This window comes from Trachypithecus francoisi, unplaced genomic scaffold, assembly GCF_009764315.1.
Source record: "Trachypithecus francoisi isolate TF-2019V2 unplaced genomic scaffold, Tfra_2.0 Lachesis_group15, whole genome shotgun sequence".
NCBI classification, from domain to species: domain Eukaryota; kingdom Metazoa; phylum Chordata; class Mammalia; order Primates; family Cercopithecidae; genus Trachypithecus; species Trachypithecus francoisi.
Window position 1 is genome coordinate 72,158,834 of NW_022681460.1, and position 20,692 is coordinate 72,179,525.

Genomic DNA, 20,692 nt, shown 5'->3' on the forward strand with positions numbered 1-20,692 from the left:
CTCTTAATATTGAGTTTAGCCTTTGCCAAATACTAATCTACAACCTAGGATTCTGACTCAATGTTATTGTCTTTTAAAATGATGTAATAAAAATAATAGAATCAATCATTCCTCTCTGCCAGGCACCCTGATAAATGGTTCAGAGGCATCAAAATCTATTTTGATGAAAATGAAATGTAGGCTGGGTTGGTTTCCAATCACCCTTTATCTGGTAGAAGAGTAATGAGGAGATGCAAGGCACCTGAGATTATGTTCTCTGCCTCTTATACAGTATCTTTGAACTAAACAGACTTATTAAAACATGGAGCATTACCATTTATCCCACTTGAACAATTAACATATGGGTGAGGTTCATAGCATATATTGAATTTGTTCTTCAGCTAGCTGCAATTGTATTTGAAAGTAAAATGAAAAGAGAAATAATTAAGGTTTCCAAATTCCAACTTCCTTCTGAGGACCAAGAACACTACTTTTCAGGATCTCTCAAATTGGACTTGACTTCTGTGTTTTAAAGTTGATGACTAATCCAGATATCTGTTATCCTTCAACTTCATAGCCAGATTTGGCGTTGGAAAATAAACTGAAACAAACAAAAAAGATGCAGTGCGATAAACCTTCTATTGATATAATGAAAATAATGGCTCGTGCAAGTTGTATCAGTGATTCAGGATTATTTTCAACGGCAGGTTTATCATTAATGATTAGAAGAGAAAAAAGAAAGTCAATTTACTGGCTGGCATAGATATCGCCTGAATCTGCTTCCAAACACAGTAACTGTGGAGCAAATTATCAGAATTCTATAGTCGGAATAAGGCAGACAGAACTTAACAAAAAATTTGCCTCAAATTAACCAGTAGGTGTCACTGCTTAAATACATTGGTAACAGCTTTTCCTACAGAGCTCTATGTAAAAGCACCATAGAAAATAATCAAACAGGCCGGGCGCGGTGGCTCAAGCCTGTAATCCCAGCACTTTGGGAGGCCGAGACGGGCGGATAACGAGGTCAGGAGATCGAGACCATCCTGGCTAACACTGTGAAACCCCGTCTCTACTAAAAAATACAAAAAACTAGCCGGGCGACGTGGCGGGCGCCTATAGTCCCAGCTACTCGGGAGGCTGAGGCAGGAGAATGTCGTGAACCCGGAAGGCGGAGCTTGCAGTGAGCTGAGATCCGGCCACTGCACTCCAGCCCGGGCGACAGAGCGAGACTCCGTCTCAAAAGAAGAAAAAAAAAAAGAAAATAATCAAACAATTTTGAATGACTTACAACTACTTCAAACCCACAGAGAATGTTTATAAATCCACACTGTTACTTTATAATTCAAAGGATTGACTTAAGTTCTTTTTGTTAAAATAATTACTAGAAAATCATTATAAGCTTAGTGGCAGTATACAAATGTAATGATTAATTTAATTACCAAATTTAACTGATTCAAATTTAATTTAAGCCAATTTAAATTTAATTCAAACTAAGTTAACGATTCAAATTTAACTTCAGTATATTTGCTATGTTTTAAGAACCTTTGAAAATATATAAAAAGGCTAATATAACAGATCTGCTTTTCAAGGAAAAAATCCTGGGCTTTTAAGGAGGAAGAGAGAGAAAGACTGAGCTCAGTCTAACTGGTTATTAACTGAATTAAACAATTTTTCCCCCAAAATATTTTCTACCAATTCAACATGTCCCCCATCCCAAGCCTATAAAGACAGACCAAGATTCTCTACATCAGTAGACACAGATACTTCCAAATGTAACATTCGTCAGGTTCCTTCTGTTTCAAATCCTTCAGGGCATCCTGGACATCATATTTCACAGGGCCCCCAGTTTGCTCCCAGGTGGCTTACCCCACTTGCATCTGTCTCCCTCTCCCCCTTGCCCCTCCCTCCTCCCTGCTTCTCTTCCTTCACTTCTCAACTAAAGCTGGCTCTCTGAGGAAGAGTCAGGCCTTCCCAAACCACTCCTTTAGCACCTTGGGCATAATTCTTATCTTTTCATTACAAATGTAGCTTATTAAAATCTTTATCTCTTGCTATCTGAGCTCACTGAGATAAAGGTCAGGTTATTTATCTGCACATCCCAAGTATCTACTAGCGAGTGGTTCAGAGCCTGTTCTCAGTTGCTGGCAGGATATTTATTTCCAAAATATGTAGACACTCTTTTTCTCTTTCCTTTTTGAACAATTCAATTCTAAAGCCATTAAATGAGCTTAAGTAATGTATAGATCTGCATTGGGAAGGTAGGAATTCAGGGAGTTACAAACATGGACAGGGAGAAAAAACAGAACAAAGTCTATAGTGTTGGATCAGAATTGGAGGTGTATATAAACTCCTTGATATACATATAGATATATGAATAAATGTAGATATATATTTATATAGATATATAGATAAATATACAAATAGATAAATATGCACACACGTGCACACACGCACACACACACTCCTTAATTCTGTCTACCCAGAGGGCCTGGGAGTAGCAACATCTCAAAAGCAATGAGCACACCTAGCATTGAGACCTTGGTTTCTAGATACCGTTCTCCACTAAAAGGAACCAAGGATCTTTGGAAAATGGCTGATTCTAGCACTGGGTCAGGAAAGTACAAGTAAGTCGGGACTATATTGGAGTAGGAAGTAAGGACGTGCTAAAGAATAATGTAGCTCGGTCTCTATTAAAAATACAAAATATTAGCCAGGCGTGGTGGCGGGCGCCTGTAGTCCCAGCTACTCGGGAGGCTGAAGCAGGAGAATGGCGTGAACCCGGGAGGCGGAGCTTGCAGTGAGCCGAGATCGCGCCACTGCACTCTAGCCTGGGCGACAGAGTGAGACTCGGTCACAAAAAAAAAAAAAAAAAGAAAAGAATAATGCAGACAGGTCAAAAGTCAACTTGAATGGGCTGTCACTGGCCCAATCTGAGACACTTCGAGCATCAAAATGAATGAATGGTTATTAATTAAAATAGGGCACCATGAGTACATACGTACATAACTTATAATTCCATAAATAATTGAATAAAATGAAAATTTGATAAGGCATGGGATATTACACAGCTTCAAGGCACTTCCCTCTAAAATATGTGCTAATCACAAAGGGAAAAGAATAACTTTATAGAGGAGAAGCCTGGCAGAGAAGCAGAGCACACTGAAATCATGCAGCCTGAGAGGCTGCCGTGAGAACACCGCATGGCTTCTGTGGAAGTACTGCTAAATAAACAGAGCCTGGATCTCATCAGGAGGAAACACCAGAAAACCTAGACTGACAAAGGACATTCTACAAACCGGCTGGCTTGTCAGCAGAAGTGTCAAGATCATGAAAGTCAGCAGAGGCTGAGGAACTCATCCACACGGAAGAAGTCGAAGGAGACAGGACAAGTAAATGCAACGCATCATTCTGAAGAGGAGCCTTTTGCTATAAAGAACATTCTTGCGACAACTGGTGACCGAATGGGGACCGAGGATTAGACGGTATTAAATCATCAATGTTAATTTCCTGATTTTAATAGTAGTACTTGGGCATCGACTCGGTATTTTACTTTTAAATGATTCAAGAGAGGAAAAAAAGTTATTTGCATTGTGCTTGCAACTTTTAAAAATTCTGGCCGGGCGCGGTGGCTCAAGCCTGTAATCCCAGGACTTTGGGAGGCCGAGACGGGCGGATCACGAGGTCAGGAGATCGAGACCATCCTGGCTAACACGGTGAAACCCCGTCTCTACTAAAAAAAAAAAAATACAAAAAACTAGCCGGGCGAGGTGGCGGGCGCCTGTAGTCCCAGCTACTCCGGAGGCTGAGGCAGGAGAATGGCGTAAACCCGGGAGGCGGAGCTTGCAGTGAGCAGAGATCCGGCCACTGCACTCCACTCCAGCCCGGGCGACAGAGCAAGACTCCGTCTCAAAAAAAAAAAAAAAAAAATTCTTAGAAGACCTTCATTAAACAAACAAACAATTTTAAAGGAAGAAGAAGAAGAAAAAAAAAAAAACTTTACCACGCTATATTTAAAAATTCTAAGCCGAACCCAAGTTGGAGTGCATTTTACATCTAGGATGATACAGTCTCCACGTTTTAGGAGTTAACAGAAGAGTTGTGTGCACAAAATTAACATTGGCGGGGGTAAAAAAAAGGAAGAGAGAGAGAGAAAAAAAAAGAGATGCATTTTTTACTTTTTTGTAGAGGCAGTTTTAAAAATACCCTTTCATCCTGGCTAACACGGTGAAACCCCGTCTCTACTAAAAATACAAAAACTAGCTGGGCGAAGTGGCGGGCGCCTGTAGTCCCAGCTACTCGGGAGGCTGAGGCAGGAGAATGGCGTAAACCCAGGAAGCGGAGCTTGCAGTGAGCTGAGATCCGGCCACTGCACTCCAGTCCGGGCGACAGAGCGAGACTCCGCCTCAAAAAAAAAAAAAAATAAAAAAATAAAAAATAAATAAAAATACCCTCCAGGTCATAGCCCTCCCCCTCCCGGCCGCCTCCCACCCTGCAGTTGGGTAGGTGAGCGGAGCTCCGCGAGCCGCCGCCTGCGCGGTCTCTTGGTGGGAAGTAGGTCTTTGCGTGTGAGCGTTGCGCCTCTCCCAGCCAGAAGTCGCAATTCTAATGTCCAAGGCGTGCTGTGTTCGGTGAGATTCGTATTTTTAAAAAAGAAAATAATCTAAGAGAAAAACCTGAAACTACCAGGAGTGGGGTTCGAACCCACGCGGACATATGTCCATTGGATCTTAAGTCCAACGCCTTAACCACTCGGCCATCCTGGTACAGGCAGTCGACGTTACTTTCGCTCTGCCTACAAGGCGTCCTCTACTTCCTCCTGCCCTCACCCTCCCTCCAGAACGCGGAGAGTTTTCGCCGCCACTCTCTCCGCTCTCCCATCCTGGGCTGGGGCGGCCGCCACGCAGGTACTTCGGTTTCTCGCCGCCGCGGCTCACTGTTGCCCCCGGCCCGCCGTGGCAGTGAAGACAACTGCAGCGGAGCTGCGCGCTCTCGGCGGGGGCGGCGGCGCTCGCGGGCCTTTGGCTGGGAAGAGACTCCGGGCCCTCCAGTTGCGCTTTCAGTTTCGAGGTGCGCGGGCGCCGCAAATACACACCAGCAAACTTCTGGGTTCCTGGGAGCGCGTTCTGGAGGCCCCTGGCTGGTGGTGCAGGGAAGCAGCCCACAGGGCGGTATTTAGTTTTTGGTGTTCTAAACAGAGTTGGCATCAAGGAATGAGGTGCCCGGACAGCAGCAGAGTTCCTGGACTCCTGCCCCTAGGGGCCGCTTTTCTTCTTCGCATGTGCCACAAGTCACACGGGAGGGAAGCTTTGTAGAAATGTGCGTGTCGCCTGTGCCACGCCACATGCAGGGGAGCGTGGCACAGTCGCCCTTCCTGGTGGCTGCAGGCACCATCCCCATTGCGCCGCCTCGGATGCAGTGCGGTGGCCTCCTCTTTGCCCCCGCAACCCTACAAGGCAATGAGATATTTTTGTTCCCTTTTCTTGTTTTGCAATGTTCTCCTTCCTTTCTGTGTACATGAGATTCAGTTCGTCCTGTTATCCCTTTTCCCAGGACTTCCACTGCATTCCCCACTACCCAGGACTTCATATCGACCACAGAACGCAGAGCCCAGGCTCTGTGTTGTGGAATGGTAGGGGCCTGGTGGTTGAGCTGGGATCCGGCAGCCACATGATTATCCGGTCACGCCCTTGTTCATATGGTGCAGACAGCGACTTCTTCATCAAGAACTCCTATCAGCCTGGAGACTGTACACACTAACCTCACTATGCGTGACCTCACCAATGGCTCTCCTGCTGGGTCACATTGTAAGAATTGTCTTGCCTCTTCCTGGAACTCCTGTGATCCCTGGGAACAAGGGCTGTCACCAGCCTGCTGCCCTGGTTCTCGGAGTTTCCACCAACTCCTAGAGAACTGCCCCTGCGAAAGGGCCTCAAGATAGTAACCAGGAGAATCACCACTTTCACACTTTGCCACACAGCATTGTAAGCTGTCAGAAGCCTGCGCCTATGTCCTGACCTCAATAGCACCCCTCCTTCTAAGCGCCAGGCCCGGCCCTCCGGAGTACACGACAAGAGCTCAGGCAAGAGCAGTTCCTCAGGCCTTGCCCTGAAGTGCTGAGAGATGAAAGGGAACTTAGACTCTGCCAGGGTCAAGAGGCAGCCACGTGGTGATGACATGGGGTCACCAGAGTGCCACCTGCCACCCTCCATCTCCATTGTATGGCGCCAAATTGTCAGAGGCCACAGACGTCATAAAAATGGCTTTCAAGGCACTGAAATGATAATAATAACATGGATTGAGAACATGTCACTATGTGACAAGCATTGCTCTAAGCTCTTTACATATATCGTCTTATTTCAGCTGGGCGTCGTGTTGCGTTCCTGTAGTACCAGCTATCGGGAGGCTAAGGCCAGAGGATCACTTGAGTTCGGAGTTCAAGGCTGTGTGTGTCATAATTGTGCCTGTGAATAGCCACTGCACTGCAGCCTGGGCAACATGGTGAGATTCCATCTCTAAAATAAATAAATAAAAATTTCTTAACAACTCTGTAAAGTAGGTGTGTGAGGGACACATTCAAACCACAGTGTTATTTGAAGGACATTTTTGTTAACCCTAAACTCAACTTCCAACAAGCCGCTAGTATAAGACAGTTTGGAGTAACACAGCCGCGTCGTAGGGTATCCCTTAGAAATGCACCTTCTGAAGCCTCAAAATTGTATTAACATTTTCTGGCTGCTGTTTAAGGATGGGCCTGGTACAAGTTAGTTTCTCTTTGGTCATCTTTGGAAAAATACAACCTGCCACACAGCAGAACTATAACAGTATCTCCCATTCCAAATGCTTTTCTTCCAGTGTTATTTTGACACCCCTGCCATTAATAGATGGAATGTGGGGGGATGGCGTCTGTGTTCTCATTCATTGAATCTGGAAAGGGGCTTGTGTCTATGGAGGAGTGATACTATGTGACTTCTGAGGCTAGGTCATAAAAGTTGCTGCAACTGTACTTCACTTTGTTTTTTTTTTGAGATACTTGATCTTGGAACCGAGCCACCACGCTGTGAGGAAGCCACATGTAGTTGTTTCGGGTGACTGCCCTCAAACAACAGGCAGTATGAACTGCTATAAATATGACTAAATGAGCCTTCAGATGATTCCAGACCCTAGCCATCAAGTGACTCCTCCCACACAGCCATTGATTCCTTCCAGTTAATTACCCCATATTATTATGTATGCAGGTAGACAAGTTGTCCCCATAGTATCCTTTTCCAATTCCTGATTCACAACATCTGTGGAAATAATAAAATAGCCATTATTTGCACCACTGTTTGTTTGTTCGTTTGTTTAAGTGAAGCAATTGATAATGAAAATTCTGGGAATGATAAACTGGGAGTGCAGTGATGAGGCACTAGGAGTACTGGTAGAGACAGGTGATCTGAGGATAAAGCCGGCACAGGGGGAGGCAGAACCCCGAGATGGAGACCCCGAGATGGAGAGAGTCCGAGGTCTGATTCCATCATTGGAGTCATTTACTCCATCCTTCCTAGAAACTGGACTCAAGGCAATACTGCCGTCTTCCAAATCTACATCGTACATGGAAGTGTCTATGTGGAAGAACAGAAGTTCCATCCCTGGATGCTTGCTGCAAGGGTGGATAGGAAAGAAAGTTCTGGCTTCTGCCTCCGGAAGCAGTCCTGAAAATGGAAGAAATTCCCCAAGCACAGACAAAGTTGCCAAACTTGCTGGCAACTATAAGGCATCACAAATACCCACTTGAGTGTTGGAACAAATGTGAAAAGCACTGTGCCATGGCATTTGTTATAATTGACAATATTAGAGAGTAAATGTCAATATTAGGACAGATTTTGTAACATTGAAATGGCTTCACGTTCAAGAAACTGCATTTAACATACTTCTTACTGAGAAATGTTCCACGCTATTTAAACTAGTTTTCAGTGTGTATGTATGCTTATTTAAGCCATGATATTCTTTATACATTCTGCAATGTTTTTAAAAATATGTCCATAAATGCTTTCATACTTCTGTCTTCAACAGGGGAAGACTACCTTTCCTCCCCTTGAGTGCGGGCTGAATCTAGTGACTCATTTCTAATGGATAGAATAAAATGAAAGTGATGGTCTGCAACCTTAGAGATGAAATCATCAAAAGGCACTACTGCTACCACTGTGGTTGCCCTCTCTTGGAGCATTCACTCTGGAGGATGCCAGCTGTGATGTCCCACATGGAGGCTCTGAACGGAAGCCTCTAATAACCACCACGAGGACCTGAGGTCTCACATGAGTGAGCCTGGAGACGAATCTTCCACCTCAGTCAAGCCTTCTGATAACTGTAACAAGAGGCAGCAACTTGACTGCAACCTCAGGAGAGAACCTGAACCAGAACCACCCAGCTAAGCCCTGATTTCGTGACCCTCAGAAACCAAGTGAGATAATGAATATTTGTTGCTTTAGGCACTAAATGTTGTGCTATTTTTTACACAGCTATGAGCACTAATACATTAATATTAATACTCTACTAATACTATGATACACTAATTCTAATGCTAATATTATAGCACTAATACTAGGCAAAGTTAGTTTCTCTAGCACTGATGGTGTGCTCACAGGCATATATTTTGTTTCTTTACATCTGTTTTATTTTCTTATTTTCAGAGTTGTTCATATATATTTTATTTATTTATTTAGAGACAGAATCTCGCTCTGTGGCCCAGGCTGGACTGCAGTGGCATGATCTCGGCTCATTGCAACCTCTGCCTCCCAGGTTCAAGCGATTCTCCCGCCTCAACCTCCCAAATAGCTGGGACTACAGGCATACATCACCATGCCCAGCTAATTTTTGGATTTTTAGTAGAGACTGGATTTCACCATGTTGACCAGGCTGGCTTCAATCTCCTGGCCTCAAGTGATCCAACCGCCTCGGCCTCCCAGAGTGCTGGTATTACAGGCATGAGCCACCACGTGTGGCCTGTTTATGTGTATTTTAAATTTTTCTTTCTTTTTTAAAAAAAAATTTTAGATTCAGAGGGTACATGTGTAGGTTTGTTACATGGATATATTACATGATACTGAGGTTAGGGCCTCTAATAATCCTGTTGCTCAAGTAGGGAACTTAGTACCTCATAGATTTTCCACCCTTTTCCCCACTCTCTCACACTCCGTTGTAATACCCCAGTGTTTATTGTTCCCATCTTTGCATCCGTGGGTTTCTACACATCTATTTTAATAGAAAGAGTAATTCTGCTAACCTTGCTAACATCCAACTTTCCTTTTTGCATTTGTTTTCAAATTCTTAAATAGATTGCCCGTACTTTCCAAGCCTACTCATTTGCTTTCTGTTTTTTTCCAGAATCCTCTGAAATGTAGCTTCTATGCTTATCTTTCTCTCTCTTAATCTTTTCAGAATGAAAACATCTTTACAGAAACAGATTCAAGTTGTAAATGTTGTATGACATCCAAGCAATATAGAAATAAAGTAGAGTGTGAAACCTCTTATTCACAACCCCTGTAATCCAAGTCGTATTAAATTGGGGTCCCTTGTCTTTTGAAGTTGCTAAACCATTTTCTGTCTCTCTTCTGCTTTTTCCCATGCCTGCTCTTCCCTGCCTAACTCTCTTCCAAGGCCCCCATAAATTCTATCTTCCCACCACACACACAGTAGTAAAGTTAAAGGAGTAAGAATAAGCTGCACTTACAAGTGTGAGTGTACAAAACTCAGGAAGCTCCAAATTACACTCCAGAAATATCCTTTTCACTCTGCCTGGCCTTACTCATTATACAGCAGCCCCCCATTAGCTGCAGTTTTGCTTTCCTCAATTTCAGTTACCCACAGTCAACTGTGGTTTGAAAATATTAAATGGAAAATTCCAAAAGCAAACAATTCATAAGTTTTCCATTGAGTATCGTTCTGAGTAGTGTGATGAAATCTCATGTACGGAACATGAATCATTTCTTTTCCAGTATGTCCACTCTGTCTATACTTCTCGCCTGTGAGTCACTTAGTAACCCTCTTGGTGGCCAGATCACAGTGTCATAGTGTATATCAGATTCAGTACTATCTGCAGTTTTAGGCATTTGCTGGGGGTCTTGGAATGTATCCTCAAGGATAAGGGGTCCCTGCTGTAATAGAAATTATGGTTTGTGTTATCATTAGAAATATATTCTTTTTGGTGGCAGAATTTTCTCTTTATTTACTTGTAGAATTTAAATTTTTGTCTCAAACTTTTATGAAATAAAATCTTGCATGGTATACACATATCCTACATGGTAAGCAGGATGTAAATTTGCCTTTTCTCCATAATAGAGGGTTTTCATTATGATAACAATAATTTTTCTAACTATAGATAAAATAAAAGGCAGTAGTGCATAGTAATGTAAATGTATTGTTTAAACTGTCAAGTCAGTAGAGCTAGTTCAAATCATAATTCTTTCCTAGCTGTATAGACAACTTATTAGTTTCCTCAAGTCTCATCTGTAAAGTGGGAATACTAATTCCTACCTGAGAAAAATATTGTGAGAATTAGTGAAATATGTATGTAAAATATCTCCGCTGGCTGCCTGGCATTGTAACAGAATCCAGGTTTGCCACTTAAGCCAGAAACAAGAAACGAGGGTTAATGGGAAGAAAAGCAGGTTTATTCAGAAAGCCAGCAAAACCGAGAAGATGGTGAACTGGTGTTCTAAAATACCATCTTAAGTCATCACAAATCTCAGGCTCTTTTTATGTTAAGGGCAAAGGGAGGAGGAGGGAGTTGAGATCAACCTGGCATCCACTAGCACCCTGGCATCCACTAGCACCCTGCTGCAGCCAACAAGCATGCACCCCACCATGCTGCCACTGCTGCTTGCATGTGAGAATGAGGACAATCCTGCTGTCACCATCCTGAAAACGCTTTGGGTAACACCACCCATTGCAGTGTAGTGACCAGCTACCTGGGAGCATATCAGCCCCCCAGCACAGTGGATTCCTGACCTCAAGGAGACAGATTACAAAGTTGAGGCTGATACAAGTCCCCTAGAGTTAGAGCATACAGTCCAGGAGTTGATAACTGAACTTTGGCCCCCTAAAATCTTCCAAAAATGAAGCCAGTTGGCTGAACCCACCTTCCTTCACAATAAAACCCGTAAGAGCCTCAAATAGGATAAAAGGAAAAAAACCCATCCAAAGAACAGCAGCTTCAAAAGTTAAAGGAACATTAGCCTAGCAAGATGAGAAAGAACCAGTGACAACTCAAAAAGTCAGACTGCTTTCATTCCTCTAAACAACCTCACTACATTGCCAGGAAGGGCTCTGAACCAGGCTGAGATGGCTGAAATGACAGAAATAGATTTCAGAACAGGGATAGGAATGAAGATCATTGAGATGAAGGAGTACATTGGAAACCAATCCAAGGATACTAAGAATCATGATAAAACAATGCAGGAGCTGACAGACGAAATAACCAGTGTAGAAAACAATGTAGCCAACCTGATAGAGCTAAAACACACACTACAAGAATTTCATAATGCAATCACAAATATTAAAAGCAGAATAGACCAAGCTGTGGAAAGAATCTCAGAGCTCAATGAATAGCTTTCTGAAATAAGACAGTCAGACAAGAAAAGATAAAAAAGAAGGAAAAGGAATGAACAAAACCTCTGAGATATATGGGATTATGTAAAAAGATCAAATCTATGACTTACCAGTGTCCCTGAAAGAGATGAGGAGAATGGAAGCAAACTGGAAAACATATTTCAGGATGTCATTCATGAGAAATTCCCCAACTTAGCTAGAGAGGCCAATATTCAAATTCAGGAAATGAAGAGAACTCCAGTAAGATACTTCACAAGAAGATCACCTTCAAGACACATAATCATCAGATTCTCTAAGGATGAAATGAAAGAAAAAATGTTAAAGGCAGCTAGAGAGAGAGGTCAGGACACCTACAAAGGGAAGCCCATCAGACTAACAGTGAACTTCTTAACAGAAACCCTGTAAGCCAGAAGAGGTTGGGGGCCAATATTTAAGATTCTTAAAGAAATTCCAACAGATAATTTCCTATGTGGCTAAACTAAGCTGCATAAGAAAAGGAGAAATAAGATCCTTTTCAAACAAGCAGGTGCCAGGGAATTCATTACCACTAGACCTGCCTTACAAGGGCTCCTGAAGGAAGCACTAAACATGGAAAGGAAAGACCATTAACAGCCACTACAAAAACACACTGAGGTACATAGACCAGTGACACTATAAAGCAACCACAGGCACATAAGTCTGCATAATAACCAGCTAACATAATGATGACAGAATCAAATTCACAAATTTCAACAGTAACCTTGAATGTAAATGAGCTATATGTTGATTGCACAGCGTGGCAAGCTGGATAACGAAACAAGACCCGACAGTATGCTGTCTTCAAGAGACTCACCTCACATGCAGTGACATACATAGGCTCAAAATAAAGAAATGGATAAAAATCTACCAAGAAAATGGAAAACAGAGATAAGCAGACATTGCAATCCTAATTTCAGACAAAACAGACTTTAAACCAACAAAAAAACAAAAGAAAAAAGAAGGACATTACATAATGGTAAAGGGTTTAATTTAACAAAAAGGCCTAACTATCCTAAATATGCACTCAACACAGGAGTGCACAGATTCGTAAAGCAAGTTCTTAGAGACCTTTGAAGAGACTTAGGTCCCCATACAATACTAGTGGGAGACTTTAACACCCCACTGACAATATTAGACAGATCTTTGAGACAGAAAATTAACAAAAATATTCAAGACCTAAACTCAGCACTGGAACAAATGGACCTGACAGACATCTACAGAACTTTCCACCCCCAAACAACAGAATATACATTCTTCTCGTTGCCACATGGCAATACTCTAAAATCAACCACATGATTGAACATAAAACACTCCTTAGCAAATGCAGAATAACTGAAATCATAACAACCACAGCACCACAGCATTATAAAAATGGAATTCAAGACTAAAAAGCATGCTTAACATCATACACTTACATGGAAATCGAATAACTTGCTCCTGAATGACTTCTTGGTAAATAATGAAATTAAGGCAGAAATCAAGAAGCTTTTTGAAACTCATAAGAACACAGACACAACATACCAGAATCTCAGGGACACAGCTATTTCGGTGTTAAGAGGGAAATTTGCAGCACCAAACACTCACATCAGAAAGATCTCAATTTAACAACCTAACATTACAGTGAAATGAATTAGAGAACCAAGAGCAAACCAATCCCAACTAGTAGAAGACAAGAAATAACTAAAATCAGAACTGAACTGAAGGAGTCACACAAAAATCCATAAAAAGGATCAACGAATCCAGGAGTTTTGTTTGTTTGTTTGTTTTTTAAATAATAAAACAGCCTGCTAAGTAGAATAATAAAGAAGAAAAGAGAGACGGTCCAAGTAAACACAAGTAGAAATGACAAAGGGGAGATTACCATTGACCCCACAGAAATACATATAACCATCACAGAATATTATGAACACCTCCCTGGACTCAAACTGGAAAATCTAGAAGAAATGGATAAACTCCTGGACATATTCACCCTCCCAAGACTGAACCAGGAAGAAATTGAATCCCTGAACAGACCAATAATGAACTCTGAAATTGAATCAGTAATAAATAGTCTACCAATCCAAAAAAGCCAAAGACCAGACAGATTCATAGCCAAATTCTACCAGATGTACCAAGAAGAACTGGTACCATTCCTATGCAAACAATTCTGAAAAACGGAGGAGGAAGGACTCCTCCCAAACTCATTCTATGAGGCCAGCACCATCCTAATATCAAAAGCTGTCAGAGACACAACAGAAAAAGGAAACTTCAAGCCAATATCCTTGATTACCATTGATGTAAAAATCCTCAACAAAATACTGGCAACTCAAATCCAGCAGCACATCAAAAAACTTCTCCACTACCATCAAGTAGGCTTTATCCCTGGGATGCAAAACTGATTCAACATACACAAATCCATAAATGTGATTCATTGCATAAACAAAACTAAAAATAAAACCACATAATTATACCATATTTTCAGAAAAGGCTTTCAATAAACTTCAACACCCCTTTATGTTAAAAACTCTCAACAAACTAGGTGTTGAAAGAACATACCACAAAATATTAAGCGTCACCTGTGACAAACCCACCGCCAACATAATACTGAATGGGCAAAAGCTGGAAGCATTCTCCTTGAAAACTAGCACAAGACAAGGATGTCCTCCTCTCTCACCACTCCTATTAAACATAGTATTGGAGGTTATGGCCAGAGCAATCTGGAAAGAGAAAGAAGTAGAGGACATCCAAATAAGAAGAGAGGGAGTCAAACTATACCTGTTTGCAGATAATATGATTCTAGAAAACCTCAGTCTCAGGCCAAAAGCTCTTTAAACTGATTATCAACTTAGTGAAGTCTCAGAATACAAAATCAAAGTACAAAAATCACTAGCATTCCTGTACATGAACAATCAAGCCAAGAGCCAAATCAGGAATGCAATCCAGTTCACAATTGCCACAAAAAGAATAAAATGCCTAGGAATATAGCTAACCAGAAGGTGAAAGATCTCTGCAATGAGAACTACAGAACACTGCTCAAAGAAATCAGAGATGACACGAACAAATGGAAAAATACTCCATGCTCATGGATAGGAAGAATCAATATCATTAAAATGGCCGTACTGCCCAAAGCAATTTACAGGTTCAATACCATTCCTATCAAATTACCAATAATATTTTCCATAGAACAAGAAAAAAAAACTACTTTAAAATTCATATGGAACCAAAAAAGAGCCCAAATAGCCAAGGCAACCCTAAACAGACAGAACAAAGCTGAAGGTGCCACACTACCCAACTTCAAACTATCTATAGGGCTACAGTAACCAAAACAGTGTGGTACTTGTACAAAAACAAAAACATACACCAATGGAACAGAATAGAGAGCCCAGAAATAAGGCTGCACAAACAAAATAAAGCTAACAAAAACAAGCAATGGGGAAAGGATTCTGTATTCAATAAATGGTGCTGGGATAACTGGCTAGCCATATATAGAAGACTGAAACTGGACCCCTCCCTTATAGCACATACAAAAATCAACTCCAGATGGATTAAAGACTTAAAGGTAAAATCCAAATCTACAAAAACTCTGGAAGACAACCTAAGAAATACCATTCTGCACATAGGAACAGGCAAAGATTCCATGATGGAGATACCAAAAGAAATTGCAACAAAAGCAAAAATTGACAAATAGGATCTGATTAAAGAGCTTCTGCACAGCAAAAGAAACCATTAACAGTAAATAGATAACCTATAGAATGGGAGAAAAATTTTGCAAACTATGCATCTGACAAAGGTCTAGTATTCAGCATCTCTAAGAAATTTACACAAATTTACAAGAAAAAACAACCCCATTAAAAAGAGGACAAAAGAATATGAAGAGATACTTTTTGAAAGAAGACGTACCTGTGACCAACAAACATATGACAAAAAGCTCGACATCACTGATCATTAAAGAAATGCAAATCAAAACTGCAATGAGATACCATCTCACACCTGTCAGAATGGCTACTAATAAAAAGTCAAAAAATAACAGATGTTGGTGAGGTTGCAGAGAAAAAGGAATGCTTATACACTGTTGGTGAGAATGTAAATTAGTTCCACCATTGTGGAAAGCAGTATGGTGATTCCTCAAAGAGCTAAAAGCAGAACTACCATTCAATCCAGCAATTCCATTACTGGGCATATATACCCAGAGGATTATAAATAATTTTACCATAAAGACATATGCATGTTCACTGCAGCATTATTCACGATAGCAAAGACATGGAATCAACCTAAACACCCATCAGTGGTAGACTGGATAAAAAAAAAATGTGGTACATACACACCATGGAATACTAAGCAGCCATAAAAAAGAATGAGTTTATGTGTTTTGTGGGAACGTGGCTGGAGCTGGAGGTCATTATCCTTAGAAAACTAAAGGAGGAACAGAAAACCAAATACTGCATGTTCTTATTTATAAATGGTAGCTAAATTATGAGAAATCATGAACACAAAGAAGGCAACAATATGTGCTGGGGTCTACTTGAGGGATAAGGGTGGGAGGAGGGAGAGGATAAAGAAAAAATAACTAATGGGTATTAGGTTTAATACCTGGGTGACAAAATAATCTGTACAACAAACCCCATAACACAGGTTTATCTGTATAACAAACCTATACATATAAGCCTGAACTTGAAAGTTAAAAATAAATAATAAATCTTAAACAAACCATATTTACTTCCCCTTTAACCCTAGACTTTACTGGTTGTTTTTGCATATTGTCTCAGTGCTCTAAAATTATCCTAGCCTGTGTGTAAGAATGGGCAAAGCCCTCTTAAACAAAAATGGAGTTAGTTATGTTAGCTCTTTTGCTGTTTCACTGCTACAGCATGAGGTGGACTCTTTTGGTAGCCATTGTTTGTTGCTTATCCAACAGCCATTCCTCACCTTTCTCCCTGATAAAGGAAATCTTATTTTATTCAGGCAGTGGGCAGAGACACCTTAATTTCAGGGAAGGTAGACTTATTCTCCAGCCCCAGGGAATGAATCCTTATTAGTGTAAACCAGTAATTGTCATCTCATCCCTTTGGTCAATACAGTAATTGGTTGGAAGACAGTGGCAGAGTGGTGTGTGATCCAGTTCTGGCCAATGAGAGATAAGAGAAAGCTGGTTGGAAGTTCTGGAAAGGATTTTCTTTTTGGATTTAAAAAACACAGTCTTGGGAAGTAAAAGCCTTGTGCTTGCTGTTCCATCCCTTTTTCTTCCTGCCTTGAATGGGATCATGTTGTTGGAAGCAAAGCTTGGAGTCACAAAGAAAATGAGCACTCAATCAAAAGATTTCTCAGCAAGGCAAATTTACTTCTGCAGAAGGGTGCTTCTTCCAGTTGCCACGAGAGCACACTGAATAAAGGAGGGAAAGGGTTTTTATTCCTAATGCAGCTTGTCCCTACTACTATGTCCTGTCCCTGTTGGCTGGAGTTGGACAACACAATCTAAACTGAACCCAATTGGCTAACTTGAAAGACGGCTTTGGCAGGAAGAACTGTTACAGTGGGAGCGACAAATTACAGAGTGAATAGCAGATGTGGGCTCTGTAGATAAGGACCGGTGGGAGAGTTGTTTACTGGAACCAGGTGCAGGGAGGCACAAAGGATAAAGAAGTTGGACCTTGAAAGTAGAGAATAAGGAAACTAAACAAACTAAACTTTTGAAGAGGAACTTCTCTTGGATCTGACAATGTGAAGATGGAAGCCTTGGAGCTGTGTTGGCAATGCTGTGACCACGGGGCCAGGATGGGGGACAGGGAGGTGGCATTTCTATGGATAAGGTGCTAATACCCAGAGATGTCAGAACAGTAAATTAGAAAGGGATTTTGCCTTTAAAGACCTTATGGAGCCACAGACAACCAGAAACCACCTACCTCCAGTCTTCTTGTTGTATAAGAAAATTGTACAAGAAAATGCTTTTAAATATAAGCCTGTGGCTCTCAAAGTGTAGTCCTCTGACCAACAGCATGAAGGTTATCTGGGAACTTGTTGGAAATGCACATTCTCTGACCCCACCCCAGTGTCCTGAATCTTCATCTCAGAGTCCAGTGATACTGAAGCATGCTCAAGTTTTAGGGTCACTGTGATCACAGTACAGTTTCTGTCAAAGGCATTCCTAGCTGAATCTTCATACAAGTATGTGTAGACCAGTGAAGAGATCTAAAGTATTCCCTAGAAGTTGCTTCCTTGACTAAGCACCTGTTATTGGCTTGATTTCTGAATATTTATCTCTATTTTATAAGTAAGCCTATCTCCAGAGGGTGAACTTGCTGTCTTGTGTTGGGGGGTTATATATGAAATATATTTATACATAATAGATTTTGTATGTGCAAATGTATATATATAAAAATTATTGTGTGAACCTTAATACTTCCTTTTCCTAAATTGTGTTCTTGTCCTTGATAGAACCTTCACTTTCACTTTACCAGAAATCTCTCACTTCCTAGCAACATTCTAATACAATTTTATTTAAACATTAGTTAAATGCTTCCACTTCCAGGTGACTTTTAAATCCATTCTTTAAACAGATTATGAAGAAATATGGACGTCTCATAGATCTTCAGAATATTATCACTAACTACCATTACTACTCGGACATATTTTTGCATCTAAGGGTGAGAATGGGAAGCCATCTGTGCTTACACTGAGGACTACCAAATACTTTCAATGCACTTTTGGATCCCTGCATGAGCTATTCTTATGGATTCCAAAGAAAAGAGTTGGTGGCTCGGCAGGTGTGAAGTCAATGAATCCAGTTTGTGGTGAGGCTCTTTCAGACAGCTCTGGGTCCCCTCTGATGGATACCATAAAGAGATGCAAGATTACTGGGGACATGGGATGAGGACAGAGGGGATAGAGACCTTGTATTCCTCTGCACTTCCTATCTCCCAGCTATCCAGTCCCTAACTCTAGAGAAAGTTAAGTGAGAATTTTGCCAAAGACTCCTCATTTGCTTTCACTAGGACTCTTTACTCCTTCCTCCTCCTATTATGCCCTCACCTTTTATTTTCAAATTTTATAAAAGATAAGTGTTGTTTTATGGAGCAACATCTCAACATCACTTTACTGTGAGAAGCACTTTACATATATTATCTTATTTCATTTATTTTATCTAATTTCCCCATTTCAATTTTTCTTGTTTATTCTTTAAGTATTCTGCCTCTATTTTGCTTTTCCTACTTTGTCTTTATTTATATTTCCGTTAAAAATAATACTTTCACATCCTTTTGAAATTATATTTATTCCTAGTTCAGCTTAGAATTTCTGTTTTTAATCCATAATCATATTTTTCATAAAAGACTAATGAATCCAACTCCCCCCACACCCCCATCCTAGCACTGCTCAGGCTGCACTGCCTCGCTGCAAACTTCAGGCTCCTGCTAAGCTAGCGCCACATCGTCTCCCTTCAGCTGCCATCATGATTATCTACGGGACCTCATCAGCCACGATGAGATGTTCTCCTACATCTACAAGATCTGGGAGGTTATGAACGGGCTGTACCTGGAGGTGGAGGGGAAGATGTCTGTAGGATAGAAGATAACGTTGATGACTCGCTCATTGGTGGAAATGCATCCGCCAAAGGCCTCTAGGGCGAAGGTACAGAAAGTACAGTAATCACTGGTGTTGATATTGTCCTGAACCGTCACCTCCAGGAAACAAGTTTCACAAACGAAACCTACAAGAAGTACATCAAAGATTATGTGAAATCAATCAAAGGCAAACTTGAAGAACAGAGACCAGAAACAGTAAAACCTTTTATGACAGGGGCTTCAAAACAAATCAAGGACATACTTGCTAATTTCAAAAACTACCAGTTCTTTATTGGTGAAAACATGAATCCAGATGGCATGGTTGCTCTACTGGACTACCGTGAAGATGGTGTGACCCCATATATGATTTTCTTTAAGGATGGTTTAGAAATGGAAAAATGTTAACAAATTTGGCAATTACTTTGGATCTATCACCTGTCATCATAACTGGCTTCTGCTTGTCATCCGCACAACACCAGGACTTAAGACAAATGGGACTGATGTCATCTTGAGCTCCTCATTTATTTTGACTGTGATTTATTTGGAGTGGAGGCATTCTTTCATATTATGTAGGTTGTCTAAAAATAAAATGCATTTAAATTAAAAAAAAAACTAGGGGGCGGAGCAAGATGGCCGAATAGGAACAGCTCCAGTCTCCAACTCCCAGTACGAGCGACACAGAAGACCGGTGATTTCTGCATTTTCAACTGAGGTACTGGGGTCATCTCACTAGGGAGTGCCGGACAATCGGTGCTGGTCAGTTGCTGCAGCCCGACCAGCAAGAGCTGAAGGAGGGCAAGCCATCGCCTCACCTGGGAAGCGCAAGGGGGAAGGGAATCCCTTTTCCTAGCCAGGGGAACTGAGACACACAACACCTGGAAAATCGGGTAACTCCCACCCCAATACTGTGCTTTAAGCAAACGGGCACACCAGGAGAATATATCCCACACCTGGCCGGGAGGGTCCCACGCCCACGGAACCTCCCTCATTGCTAACACAGCAGTCTGCGATCTAACCGCAAGGCAGCAGCGAGGCTGGGGGAGGGGCGCCCGCCATTGCTGAGGCTTAAGTAGGTAAACAAAGCCGCTGGGAAGCTCGAACTGGGTGGAGCTCACAGCAGCTCAAGGAAACCTGCCTGTCTCTGTAGACTCCACCTCTGGGAACAGGGCACAGTTAACAACAACAACAACAAAAGCAGCAGAAACCTTAGCAGACGCAAACGACTCTGTCTGACAGCTTTGGAGAGAGCAGTGGATCTCCCAACACGGAGATTGAGATCTGAGAAGGGACAGTCTGCCTGCTCAAGTGGGTCCCTGACCCCTGAGTAGCCTAACTGGGAGACATCCCCCACTAGGGGCAGTCTGACACCCCACACGTCACAGGGTGGAGTACACCCCTGAGAGGAAGCTTCCAAAGTAAGAATCAGACAGGTACACTCACGGTTCAGCAATATTCTATCTTCTGCAACCTCTGCTGCCGATACCCAGGCAAACAGGGTCTGGAGTGGACCTCAAGCAATCTCCAACAGACCTACAGCTGAGGGTCCTGACTGTTAGAAGGAAAACTATCAAACA

At 41.7% G+C, this 20,692-nt stretch overlaps 1 non-coding gene and 1 pseudogene across 2 annotated transcripts; one reads left to right on the forward strand and one right to left on the reverse strand.

Annotated features, from left to right (window-relative positions):
- Positions 1 to 4,659: 4,659 nt before the first annotated feature.
- On the reverse strand, positions 4,660 to 4,742 carry TRNAL-UAA. Its single transcript has one exon. It is a non-coding gene; the product is annotated as a tRNA-Leu (tRNA).
- A 578-nt stretch (positions 4,743 to 5,320) lies between these two features.
- LOC117097401 lies at positions 5,321 to 19,585 on the forward strand (annotated as a pseudogene). Its single transcript, XR_004442933.1, has 3 exons — positions 5,321 to 5,432; positions 5,530 to 5,608; positions 18,999 to 19,585. The product of XR_004442933.1 is annotated as a translationally-controlled tumor protein-like (transcript).
- Positions 19,586 to 20,692: the final 1,107 nt, after the last annotated feature.